The 13,732-nt window shown below is 39.7% G+C and overlaps 1 protein-coding gene across 7 annotated transcripts in view; it reads left to right on the plus strand.

The window, feature by feature from the left end:
• The window catches only part of TMEM117 (transmembrane protein 117), a 494,145-nt gene that overhangs the window by 123,456 nt on the left and 356,957 nt on the right, over window positions 1-13,732 (plus strand). The window contains exon 2 of one of the 7 annotated variants that reach the window (XM_078075908.1): window positions 8,542-8,650. The exons of the other annotated variants lie outside the window; for them this stretch is intronic. The gene's annotated coding sequence lies outside the window, so the exon portion shown is untranslated. The remainder of the gene's footprint in view (window positions 1-8,541; window positions 8,651-13,732) is intronic. 7 annotated transcript variants of the gene reach the window in all.

A 13,732-nucleotide genomic window follows, 5' to 3' on the forward strand; every position in this document is an offset into this window, starting at 1 on the left:
TCCTGACACTCTTTTGCGATGTGACCCTAGGTGAACTTCACTTTCTGAACCTCACTTCCACTGATGTAAAATGGGGATGTTAGTACTACTTTAGGGTTGCTGTGGCAATCACAGAAAAACAATGTGTGCTTAGCAGTTGGCATGGTGCCACCATATAATGAGCCCCCAGTAAGTGTTAGTTGCTTTTATAATAATAGAATATATATTTTAGTTTCTCAAGGACTTTAGCTCTCAATAAATATTAATTGTTGTAATAATAACAATAAGTACTTTGGTCAATATAATGAAATGAAATAATTTATGTTAATGATTATGATTCAACTATGATGATAATTATCAATTTTATGCAAAATGCCCCAATAAATGCCTAGCACCAGTAGGCCTTCAATAAATGTTAATTTCTTATGCCATAATATATCATAATCTTAAATATACTTGAATTACAGAGTCAAATTAATATATGGAATACACAGCACCCAGTTCAAAGTCTATGAATGCATCTTTATGAATATACATAAACTGTTCCTGATTTTATTTTTCATCAACGAAAAGCAAATATAGAGAGCAAATATATTTCATTAGGATTCAGAGGAGGAAATCAAACATAATATTAAGTTACCAAATGATTATCTGCTAAGTTTGACTTTTTTTGAAAAGAGGGAACATTTGGTGGAATTAGGGATAATATCATGGGAATTAATGATGTGGTGGTCATGCCTGTGTCCTTGTGTGTGAGTATCCATTACTAGAGACTATGTAATAATGAACATTTTAAATTTCTATCTCGATTCCTTTCTCCCAGTGGTGAATGTGTAGGAAATAATTACTTTCCAGGCATGAAAATGTGTATTGATAGCCTGAGGCTTAAGGTTTATCATAAGTTATATAGTTTAATGTAATAAATTAATAAGAGAGACCCAGCGTGAGCAGAGAAAGCAACCTTTCTGTGATAAGTCATCCTCTTTGCAACCCATATTAAGCCCATCGTTATTCTTGAGGGATTGTTGAAAACCAGTAAATAGACTTCTGTGAATGAAATCCTTCATCATTCAAATGGTTCCCTGTCAAGCGAGCATCACTTGCAGCACAGTTGTGAACCTTACTCCAGCTGCTCAGTCAGGAATGTCCACAACTTCTTCTACTCTTGCGTTAAAGGCAGGAGGATAATGCCTTTTTGGGGGGTAGAGATAAGGGACTTGCTTGTGTTTTCGTCAAGGAGAGAATCACATTGGAAGGTTAACTTTCTTTCTTTTTTTTTTTTTAAGATTATTTATTTATTTATTTGAGAGAGAGTGAGAGCGAGAGAGATCACAGAGGGAAAGGGAGAAGCAGGCTCCCTGCTGAGCAGGGAGCATGATGTGGGGCTTGATCCCAGGACCCTGAGATCCCAGGGCCCTTTTTCCCAGCCTCCTAAATCTTGTGTACAATGTGAGGGAATTTATGGACTCCATGTTAAAAGCTACTGAAGTTGGTATCTCAGAATTAGAATACAAAACAGGAGGCTCCAATGGTAAGATCTTTTTTTTTCTTTTTTTTTTTCAAGATTTTATTTATTTATTTGAGAGAGAGAGAATGAGAGACAGCGAGCACGAGACGGAAGAGGGTCAGAGGGAGAAGCAGACCCCCAGCCGAGCAGGGAGCCCAATGTGGGACTCGATCCCGGGACTCCAGGATCATGACCCGAGCCGAAGGCAGTTGCTTAAGCACTGAGCCACCCAGGCGCCCCTCCAACAGTAAGATCTTAAAACTAAGATACGTCAGTCAGGATAGGTTAGAGTCTGCTTTGTAACAAATCCAAAAATTTCAATGGCTTAAGACAACAAAAGTTATTTTTTGGTCACACTACATTTCATTGTGAGTCAGCTGGAGGGCTTTGCTTCATCCTCCTCCTTCTGAGACCATGATTGAAATAGTAGCTACGTTATAATGTTGCTAGTTGCTCCCTAGGTCTCAGGGAAGTAATTCAACATTCTGCCTGGAAGTGATGTAACTTCTGCTCACAACTTTGATGAGAACTACTTATTTGGCCCCAACCAAGCACAAGAGGGCTGGGAACAGCAGTCATCCCATGTACCTGGAATAACACCACTGACTACCACATGTGACCACTCCTACCTCAACTAGGAAGTGTCTTTCTTCCTACGAATGGGATATATAAAATGATTTTTACAAAATCACTGTAACTATGATCTGACAGAAAAGGAATGCATGAATCTCACATGAAAATCTAATTCATATTCAGTTGTATATTGTGATGATATCAGATGGCCAATCAGGTCATTAAATGTGCAATAATTGATCAGAGGAGAAATCTATTTGCTAGTAGGAAGGAACGGTTTCAAGGTATCATTGGGTCAATTGGTAGCTAGCATGCACTGGTTCAGTTCTTGTGTACCTCTAGTATACATTTGGATTTGGTGAATACATCCATGCTGATTGGTGTTTCTCATGCCATGTCTGTTTGCAACACTTTGAATGTCATCCCTGATTATTGGAAATAAATGAGTTGAGTTAGTGAATTTAGGAGAAAAGACATAGGACAGTGGGGCCTTATGAAGATAGGGGTAAATGTATAATAAGCCAGAGGAATTATGAAATGTTTTGCCTTCTTCTGTCTACAGAATTAAGGTAAGTCAAGAACACATTTGGAATTTGATCAATTAGAATAGAGGATCCAACTGAGGCTGAACTTATGCACGCCTCCTGGTTGCCCTGGCAACAGGCCCCCTTTCCATGTTAGTAATATTATAGTGTGAGTGAAGAAATAATTGGAGGTAGGGAAATATGTGTTCAAGTCAACTCGTACTTCTGGGAAAGTTAGGGAGGAGTTTGCTGAAGGCAAAGGATGAGGTCATGAGAGGGGAAGAATTTGAATTAAAAAAAATATAATAATAATTAAATTAAGCCTGAGCCTGAAAGCTTCTGGGCATAGCACTGCACCTAGTAGCAATGTTTCTTCCCTGACATTGGTTGAAGGCAGAGTAGATAGTAAATCACATGGTTGCATATCTACGTTATCTCTTCCATTGTAGTCCAGGAAAAGCACTGTACTGGGAGATTGTGACCTGTATAATTGGCTTGGGATTGGAGCCATCTGCTATGCGGATTGCTCTGCCGGCTCTTACAGCTAGCCGGGAAGTTCTCATTTGCCCAGAAGGGTCAAGAGGGAGTCAAAACAGGCTTGCCCATATTTTTCCTGTGAATTTAGCTTATTTGTTTTTAATGTCCTTAGGTGTATTTTATCCTTGCCAAATATATCTTTCAAATTCTGCTCAATAGTCTGAGCCTTTTCTGCTTTTATTAAATACATGTCACATTTGCACCAATGCTTAGAGAATGGAGAGATTGGGAAGAGTTAGCAATGAGCGCTTCCTCATTCAGTGCTGCTTTGTCCTTCTCTGAACCCTTTCCACTAGCAAAAGAACGTGCTCTCTTGATTCCACTCCCTTTAGCTTCCAGAACAAATCCCAAAAAAGCCAGAGTAGAAATAAAGAAGAAAACCACAAAGTATTACCTAAAAGTAATTCATTATCCAAACCAGGACCCTTTTGAAAATGAAAAGGAGTGCTATTAATAATAGGAGACAAGGCATAAACTGTGATGTCCTGTGCTATTTGAAACATGTAGTTGACCCACCTAAAATAAGTAGGAGAGAATAGAGAGACTGTGAGGGAAAGAGGATCATCTGGGAATCTGGAAGAAAGATTTGGCCTTGATGCACACAGACTATTCCTGGACAGTTGTAACTAACTTGTAGCCAGGTTCAGTGTCTGATAGGACCATGAGATTGTTTTAAGATAAAGGATCTCATTGTCCTTTTTCCAGGAATAACTTGTATCAGGTTAGAATGTAGTAAGAATGAGTTCCTAGGCAAAAAAATAAAGTTTTAGAAATCCATATTCAGGAAAGGGCTTCATGATTGACCAAAGAGTGGTTAAGGACTGACTGACCAAGTGAATCCCATTTTCTGCTCCCATGACTATTTTAAGAAAATAAGTTCCATTGTGCTTAAGGCAAACCTATCAAGCTCCATTGTTTTCCACTCAGATCCCAATTGGAATAAAGAGGAATCCCTGTTATAGGAGAAAATGACTATAACTGTGTGTAGTGGGCAGCCTCTGATGTGGTCCCGATGTTCCCTGCTTCTGGGTTTCAGGCCCTTGTGCTCCTTTCTCCTTGAGTGTGGGTTGAACCAAGTGGTTAGCTGTTAGTGAATAAAATATAGTAAAGTGATGGGATATTATTTCTTTTCTTCCTTCCTTTGTTTTTTTCTTTTTTTTTTTTTGAGAGAGAGCGAGAGCGAGAGTGAGAGAGAGCATGTGCAAGTGGGGGGGGGAGGGGAAGACGGAGAGCGAGAATCTTAAGCAGGCTCCATGCCCAGTGCAGAGCCCAATGCGGGGCTCTATCTCATGACCCTGAGATCATGACCTGAACTGAAATCAACAGCCGACACTCAACTGACTGAGCCACCCAGGCGCCTCAATGGATTATTATTTCTAAGATTAGGCTTCTGTCTTGCTTCCCTTTTTCCTCTGTCTCTGTCTCTGTCTCTCTCTGTCTGTATCTCTCTCTCTCAGAGTCCTTACTCTGGGGAAGCAAAATTACCACACTGAGAGTAGTCTTATGGAGAGCTCCATGTGGCAAGGAACTGTGTCCAGACAATAGCCCGCAAGGACCTGAGACCTGCCAGCAGTCATGTGAGTGAGTTTGCAAGCCAGTCCTCCCCAAATCAAGCCTTGAGAAGACCATAGCTTCTGCCCATATGGTGACTGTAGCCTGTGACCTGGTCTCTGAGCCAGAGGACACAGTTAAACTGTGTTCAGATTCCTGACCTACAGAAACTGTGAGATATAAATGTTTGCTGTTATAAACTGCTACATTTGGGGACAATTTATTCCTCAGCAGTAAATAATTAATGCACTGTATTTAAATAGTGGGTTCTATGTGATGAAAAGCTCAGAAAGAAAAATACACACACACACACATCCAGAATGGCCACAAAACAAATTCCCTTTGTATGCTGTGTAGTAGGAGTTTTTCCTATGCTCTTCTCCATTCTCTGCACGAATTTTATTTTCTGCTCCATGTTTTTTCTGGAAATCTTCCATGTTGATGGTGGGGAAAATTTAAAGCTGTCCCCTAGAATATTAGCACGTAATCAACAGAGAACTCAGTCTCAGGCTGAGAGACCATATATTGCATTATACAATGGATATTTGGGGGAAGCACTCCTGGTCTTTCTTATGAAAACCAGAAGGAAAATTTTCCTGGGAGTTTTCATAAAGAGGACCCTCTAAAATGTAGAGAAGAACATCCTTAAAGACGTTCCTAACAAATCCTAACAGTAAATGTAAAAATGAATTTTAATGAGCCATTTCTTTTCAAGTCTGTCAATATGGTTTTTACTTCTAGTCCTAATGACTAATCTAATTGTAGGTAGGACACCCAAGTAAAACTTACTAGTTTTCAAGGAGAATGTCTTGTATGTTTGACCTTTTCAACAACAGCAAGCATCACACCAAAGGCATTTGTCAAATTTCTTCTGCAGATTGTTGGTTGTCTTTTAAGGATGGTTTAAAGTTCTACCTTGTGACCAAGGAAAACGTAGTTGGCAGGTAATGTCTTAATTTTTTTCTAGGTATAGAATTCTATGATTTTTTTCCTTAAATCTTTTTTTTTTTTTTTTTTTTAGTATTTGTTACAGGAAAGGTAAATATTTAGCTTGAAAAACCTGCTGAAGGAAGATTATGTTCAGGCGACTTCTCATACTATTCTGACTATAGGGGTAGCTAAAACGCTGCCAGATTTTTCAGTTTCTTTCTTTAGCACGGTACAGATTCTTAGAGTCATCAGATTATAGGTGCCATATACCACTTCAATTTAGGAATAATGGCGTAATGCTCTTTTAGTTAGGCATGAGAAAGTACCTGTATTTAAAATTATTTCCAGACTTGGCAGTTTTTACTGCAGCCTGCACATGGGCAAATAATTCTTACTAAAATCACTTAACACTTCCTCATGAGCTGTGTGTGATACACTGATTTATGTGTATATCTTTTTAGTAGGAAATGAGTTTAAATTTTACTTCAGGAAGTAAGAATTACATTGAAAGCAGAAATATAAAAAGATAGGATAAAATCCTTTCAGCTTGTAATGTCACAACATCCCTAATCACAGAAAGCACAGCAGAGCCATAGGAATGTCCTTTTAGTTTGTAGAATGAAACAAAAAATTCCCTTTAATGTTTCAAAAGAAGGTAGAGCAAGCAAAATATTCCTTGTGATAGACATCTGTTAGAGTGCAGTGCAGATTTATTATTATCTCTTGAAAAATTAATTTCAAACTGCACCCCCGCCCTCATATCAAATCCTTGGAGGTGTCTGGTGTTCACCTTGTACTTTTTCCATTCTGTCATCTAGCAACGTGGCGATTATCTCTCTCTCACTCACTAAGAGGCTTTAGCACCTGTCTCTGTCTTGCTCTTTGCCACGAGTCTTGACATGATCCTGTGCGGGTCCCAAATCCACTTGGTCACCTCTGATCTCCTTGTCAAACAACCAGTGGATACCTCTCAGTCTTTATGAGTGACTTGACCTCTCCCTCCAGCACTTGACACTTACTACCATTCCTGCCTTCTTGAAATGCTCCTGTGTTCTTGGTTTCTAATTCCATACACTCCTCACCTCTCTTTATTCTCTTCTCTCACCGTCCTGCTCTTCAGTGTTCTTTGGGCTCTCATCACTCAGGTTTCTTTTTTTTTTTTTTAATTTTCTTTTCTTTTTTTTTTTTTTTTAAGATTTTTTTATTTATTCATTTATTTGAGAGAGTGAGAGAGAGAGAGGGCACATGAGAGGGGGGAAGGTCAGAGGGAGAAGCAGACTCCCTGCCGAGCAGGGAGCCCGATGCGGGACTCGATCCCGGGACTCCAGGATCATGACCTGAGCCGAAGGCAGTCGCTTAACCAACTGAGCCACCCAGGCGCCCATCACTCAGGTTTCTAATCGAATTTTCTTATTCTATGCAGGACCTTGTATGAGACCCACCTTCCTCTGTTCCCTACCAGTGAATGGCACCGTTACCAACCGGCAGCTAAGGCCAGACACTTTGATATTGTTCATTCTTTCCTGCCCTCCCTTATCTCATACACACAGCAAATCACAAAGGCTCTTTGATTCTACCTGCTAAGGATTTCTCAAATCCATCTACTTAGACCTATCCTTACTGCTCCTCTCCTGTTGTTTCTTCCCTGGATTTCTACAGCAGCTGCCCCTTCTCATTCATTCTCCGTACGGTGGTTTTTCCTCTAACACACAGATAGCCCTGCTTACAAGTCTGCGCTGGATTTTCATGGTCTTCATGATAAAGTCCAGGTTCTTCTTATAAGGCTCTACATAATGTGGCCCCAGCTTACCTCATTATTCTGCTCTTTTGTTCCTTTTGCCAAAAAACTAAGTTCCATCCAAAGTGACCTTCTTTTACTTCTATGAACAGAACCTTTACTTTCTCACCCCTGGGTCTTCAAATAAATTCCTCTACCCAACACACACCCCCTCATCCCATTGGTTGGTTATCCCCTGGCTAACTCAATCTATTCAGGTCTCTGCTTAGCTACCACTTCCTCTGGGGAAAATTTCCTCATACTTAAAGGTCAGGAAAAATGCTCCTTCTATACATACTTGTAATATCATGCATCATCCACATCATAACATTCACCCCATTGCGTTGGAATTGCCTTTTTACCTGTATATATATACAATATATATATACCTGTATAATATATATACCTGTATAATATATATATACCTGTATAATATATTTTATAATGTATTAATATAATATATTTTAAGATTTTATTTGAGAGAGGGAGAGCATGAGAGAGCCCAAGCGGTGGAGAGGGAGAAGCAGGATGAGCGTGGAGCGCGGAGCCCGGCGTGGGGGCCCGATCCCAGGCCCCGGGGATCATGACCTGAGCCAAAGTCAGACACTTAATCCACTGAGCCACCCAGGCGCCGCTAATGGTGACATTTTAAACGATACTACAGGGAACCGACAGAATTAACATAATTTTTTTTTTTTAAAGATTTTATTTATTTATTTGAGAGAATGAGATAGAGAGAGCATGAGACGGGGGAGGGTCAGAGGGAGAAGCAGACTCCCTGCTGAGCAAGGAGCCCGATGTGGGACTCGATCCCGGGACTCCAGGATCATGACCTGAGCCGAAGGCAGTCTCTTAACCAACTGAGCCACCCAGGCGCCCAGAATTAACATAATTTTAATTGCCTAAATTGCGACCAGAGAATGAGTAACAACGACACACGGGGAGACCTCGCGATGCTTCAGTAGTGCGGTGCCACCGCGCGACATTACCGCTCAAAAAGTAACAGTCCTGCCACACCTTCGGTAGATGTGTATTTTGAGTTATTTTTCCAGGAGTGATGTATCTATAGAGCTGCCGTGTTTACTGCCCATGTTTTATTTATTTGTTCTTTAGCTTGGGTCTGCCTTTCAGAACTTTTCAGCTCACTCATCATCCCTTGTCAGCATTTCTCCGCAGCAGGGAGTTTACGGAGAGGACGAAACTCTAAAGCGGCTTTACAACCGAAGTTGTTACTCTGAAGTGGTGGATGCATGCTCTTTTGACAACATGAAGGTATTTTTCATTTCCCATCAGTGCCTTAATATCTACAGTCCGAAGGTGCCAGGTGCAGCCTTGGCTGGGCGGAATAAGGTTTCCATTTTGGTTCCTGTGTGGGCTTGAGCTCCCTTGATGGGTGAGCGTTCAGCAGCCGCAGCCGAGGCGCAAACCCGGTGTGCATCAGCAGCCCCTGCCGGCTCTCCGCACTCCAGCCCTGCGAAGGATGTCTGACGGCGGCTGGAGGGTGATGCAACCCTTCCAGTCACGATGTGTTGTTGTTGTTGTTGTTAATTTGTTTTTCTCCATAGACGTGCTGCTTAGCACATTAAAAAGTGGTTACTACTTCGGAGTGTATTTACGACTCTGGAGTGAAACGAGACTGGCTGCCCTTTGCAGGGCACGTACGTTAGAGCAGTGACCTGCGCTTCCTGCTGCGGGGCTCGGCGTTCAGAGCTGCTCAGGCAACCCTGGGTCCTTGGTTCGAGATTAGTTTCCAAGATGGTATCGGTCTTACTGAGATACGTCTTTAGGTGCCCACTCTTTTAAAGGAACCCGCAGGTGAACTTCCTTCACTATTCCTAAATCAAGTTTATGACCCATTTTTATATGCCCAATTTTAGTGACTTTCTTATATTTTATGTAGTGAAGTTTGCTTGAGTGGTGAGACGTCCGAGAGGCTACACAGACAGTTTTGCGTATTTTTTTGGTCAGTTTAGGTATATTAAAAAATTTCTTATGGATTTTACCAGAACTGTACATGACCTAGTCTTTTCCATAGAACCATCCTAGTTGTCAGGCAAAAGAAAGAAGGCCTGGATTAAACTGAATGAAGTGACTTTTACTGTATCCTTCAATCATTTGACTTTAAGCCACAATTGGAAGAGAAGAGTTTCCTTCCTTTGTCATGCGCTGGAGAGATTTGTCTGTGTTGTTCTGTCGGGTTTTTCACAGAGCTGTGACATCTCACTGTCTTTTGATCTCAGCATCTAGAGAAGCCCTGATCGTGCATCGTTAATTGAGCCCCAATATTAGAAACTTTAAGTAAACTTAAGCATTTTAAAATTTGGTTTTATTTAGAAGACTTTGCATTCTATAGGAGAATATCGATATTACTGTTTACTTGAGAGAATAGGTAGCCGGGAATTATTCTTTGGAAAGTAAGTTTTGTGGGGGACTTGCTCTACTTCTGAGTTCTTGATTCTTTATCAGATTTTTAAAAGAGTGCTTAATGATTAAATGCACGTTAGTCTGATATCTGATGATGGAAGAATGCTCCTTTCTGTTCTGTTTGAAGAACAGAATTTCCGTTCTTATTTTTCATTGTCTTCATAATTTACTAATCAAGATGAGCAAAGTTTATGATCTATCCCTTTATCTTACCTTACCTTGTTCTACAAGTACATTTTTGTTGTCTTTCTTCCAGTGATCATGTATTTAATATAACCTCCTCAACTTTGCTACAACATGGAAATAGATTTTTTATTAAAACCATAAAGTTGATAATTACATCTTCATCTTCATATCCTTACCCCCAGCTTGATTGAGTTATAATTGACAAAAATTGTATATATTTAAGGTGTACAATGTGATGATTTGATAAATGTAAACATTGTGAAATGATTACCACAATCAGGCTAGTTAGCATATCCATTATCTCACATAGCTACCTTTTGTGCATGTGCGCGCCCCCCGTGTCTGGTGAGAACATTTAAAATCTATTCAGCAAATTTTAAGTATACAATACTACTTATTGTTAACTATAATCACGTGGCTGTAGGTTAGATCGCTGGACCTTATTCCTCTTGCATAACTGAAACTCTGTACTTTTTGATCAATATCTCACCATTTCTCCCTCCCCTAGCCCCTGACTACCACCGATCTACTCTCTGCTTCTATGAGTTCAACTTTTTCGATTCCTCATATAAGTAAGATCATGCAGTATTTGTCTTACTGTGCCTGACTTATTTCACTTACCATTATGTCCTCAAAATTAATCAGTGTTGTCACATATGACAAGACTTTCTTCTTTTTAAAGGCTGAGTGATACTCTGTTATGTACATATCTATATCTATCTGTTTCTTTATCTACTCACCACATTTTCTTTATCCATTCATCCATTGATAGACACTTAGTTTGTTTCCATATATCTTGGCTACTGTGAATAATGTTGCAGTGAACATGAGAGTACAGATGTCTCTTTGAGATGATGATTTCCTTCCCTTTGGGTATATACCTGGACAGACACAGGATTACTGGATCATATGGTAGTTCTATTTTTAATCTTTTGAGGAACCTCCATACTGTTTTCCATGATGGCTGTACCAATTTACATTCCCACTGAGAGTGTACAAGGGTTCCCTTTTTTCCACATCCTTGCCAGTACTTGTTATCTCCTGTCTTTTTGATGACAGCTATTCTAACAGGTGTGGAGTGATTTCACATTGTGGTTTTGAGTTACATTTCCCTGATGATTAGTGATGTTGAACATTTTTTCGTATATTTGTTGACCATTTGTATGTCTTCTTTTGAGATTTGTATCCTTAATAATATTGACGTGTCTTTTAATAATATGTAATGCTAAAGAATAATTTAACTTTTTGAGGGTTAGTCTTACGAAAATGTAGGTGGCAGTCTAGGTCAAGGATGTATTAAGAACCAGGACAATGCATATAACCCATCAAAATCAAAATGTCATTTAGCCTTTGCCCTCAAATACTGGACAGCAAATGAATTTGTTGCTGCCTCACAAATGCCCTGCCTTGAGCTACCGCTTGTCTGCTTTGTAACTCATCTTTCCTGTGACCTAGTTCTTAGACTGGTTTTTGTCTTTAAGTTGTCACTATAAAATCTCTAACTAGGCTATGTCCATGGTTGCATTGTTCCTTTTATTCCTCTCAAAATTCTGTCTTTATTTTTTACTGTATCAAAGGATATGGTCAGGAAGACAAATTGTATTTGCCAGGGGAAAAATAAAATTAGTTCTGTGTGTCCTTGACTGTACAAATTTGTAGTTGTTTTGGGGTCAAACTCTGCTTTAGGTCCTGCCCCTGCCACTTTTCTAAACTCTCTTGTCTGAGGCTGTAAGAATTATAGATAATACTTATCAAGACCATATTATTTGCCTAGTACTGTGTTACATGATTTATATATATCATTTTATTTATTTCTCATGAAAATCTTAGGAGGAGAGACCACTGACAGTGGTTAAGTTGTTTGCTGATGGTCCTGTAGCTGATAGATTAGGCAGTCAGAATTTAGATGCAGGCTTTATGACTCCAGAAAACCTGCACTTTTAGCTACGTTGAGTTTTTCCAGGTATAAAGTGAAAATGGTGATATCTACTTTATAGAATGAGTTTGGTACCTAAGTAATATAGTGTGTGAAAAATGCATTTTTTAAATCAACCTTTAGGGGCACATGGGTGGCTCAGTTGGTTAAGTGTCCAACTCTTGATTTCAGCTCAGATCTGATCTCAGGGTTGTGAGTTCAAGCCTGGTGTTGGGCTCCACTTAAAAAAAAAAAAAAAAATCAACGTTTATACACCAGATGTTAGCAGACTCTCAGGGTACATTGCATTCTCCATTAAAAAAGGAAGTTTTTTGCCAGAAACCCAATGCCTTTGGGATAGTGATTCATTATTTTATACTGAAGAAAAGCAGAGAGTGTTATGGTTTTAAGATACCATGAAGAAGCACATGTTAAAAAGGCCAATAGCCAGATGACCCTCAGCAGTCTCTAATGGTGTGGCACTGGGTTCTAGATCTGCCCCTGGCTTATCAGCCTGTCAGTAATTTAGATGACGGTAAAGAAACTGAGGAAATTACCTAAAGGAATCAGCATTAAGAAGCAGCTCCATGGGCACCTGGGTGACTCAGTTGGTTAATCGTCTGACTTCAGCTTCAGGTCATGATCCTAGGGTCCTGGGGTTGAGTCCCACATTGGGCTCCTTGCTCAGCGGGAAGCCTGCTTCTCCCTCTGCCCCTCCCCCTGCTCATGCTCTCTCTCTCAAATAAATAAAATAAAAAAAAAAGAAGCAGCAGCTCCATATGCTAGAGTGGTGGAATGAAAATAACAAGAGTAAAGTTAGAGATAATTCTAAATCGTACTCTTAGATTTTACCAGAAAAATATAGGTTGTATTCTTACCAGAAGTTTGTTTAGTAAGGCTCTTAAAGTTTTAGCTGACTGAAGGCTAAATGGGAATCTCTAATGTGTCCTGAGTGTTAAGAGAGCTAATGCCATTATAGGAAGTGTTTTCTAAAATAAGGAAGGGAACAGTACTACTTCGTAATTTCAGACAAGGTCTAACACATTTCGATCACGTCCCAGTCCACATGCTAAAAGCTTCACTGGCCGTCTGCTTGCATTTGGCGGCCAGACCATACTAATAAAGGGTTTTCTGACTCTTTTATGGGAGGAACTGTTAAATCTGGGTTTTAGGCTGGGGAATGTTATCACTGTCTTCAAATACTTGAAGAGCTGTCATGTACTATTGGGAGTAGCCTTAATCTGTGTAGTGCCAGAGGACAGAAAAGAGAAAAGATGAATGGATCACAGTTTTAGAGAATCAGTTTGGGCTTAACACAAGCAAGAGCTGTTTAACTACTGAAACCATCTGAAATTAAAGTAACTGTTTTGTCAGTATAGCATGAGTCCGTTCCCTGCCAGTAGACATGTTCAAGGAGCTACTAGGGAAAACACTTGTTAGGGAAAATATAGGAGAGACTTCTGCTTTGGGTGACTGCTTTATTAGAAGTCATCTAATGTCTCTTCCAAGCCCAAAATTCTTTAATATTACAAAAAAAGAGAGACATAAAATGTTTGTAATAAAGCAAAATACTGCCTCATAAAATGAAATCGAAATGAAGAGAAAAATGGGTTCTACTACAGAAATTACCTTTTCAGGAGATATTAACTTTTTTTATTGTACAAGCAAATAAAATATACTTTTCATCTATAAATAGGAAGGTGAATTTATTATTTTAGGAGAAGGCAAACCATGTCAGGAAAACTGGATGTTTGGGTCAGCCTAAGCGGTTTCCCTTAGGAAAACAGTAGTGGAAGTGAGATTATCAGAGGGGCCCAGGGTCAGTGTGA

Source organism: Halichoerus grypus, chromosome 6, assembly GCF_964656455.1.
Source record: "Halichoerus grypus chromosome 6, mHalGry1.hap1.1, whole genome shotgun sequence".
NCBI lineage: Eukaryota > Metazoa > Chordata > Mammalia > Carnivora > Phocidae > Halichoerus > Halichoerus grypus.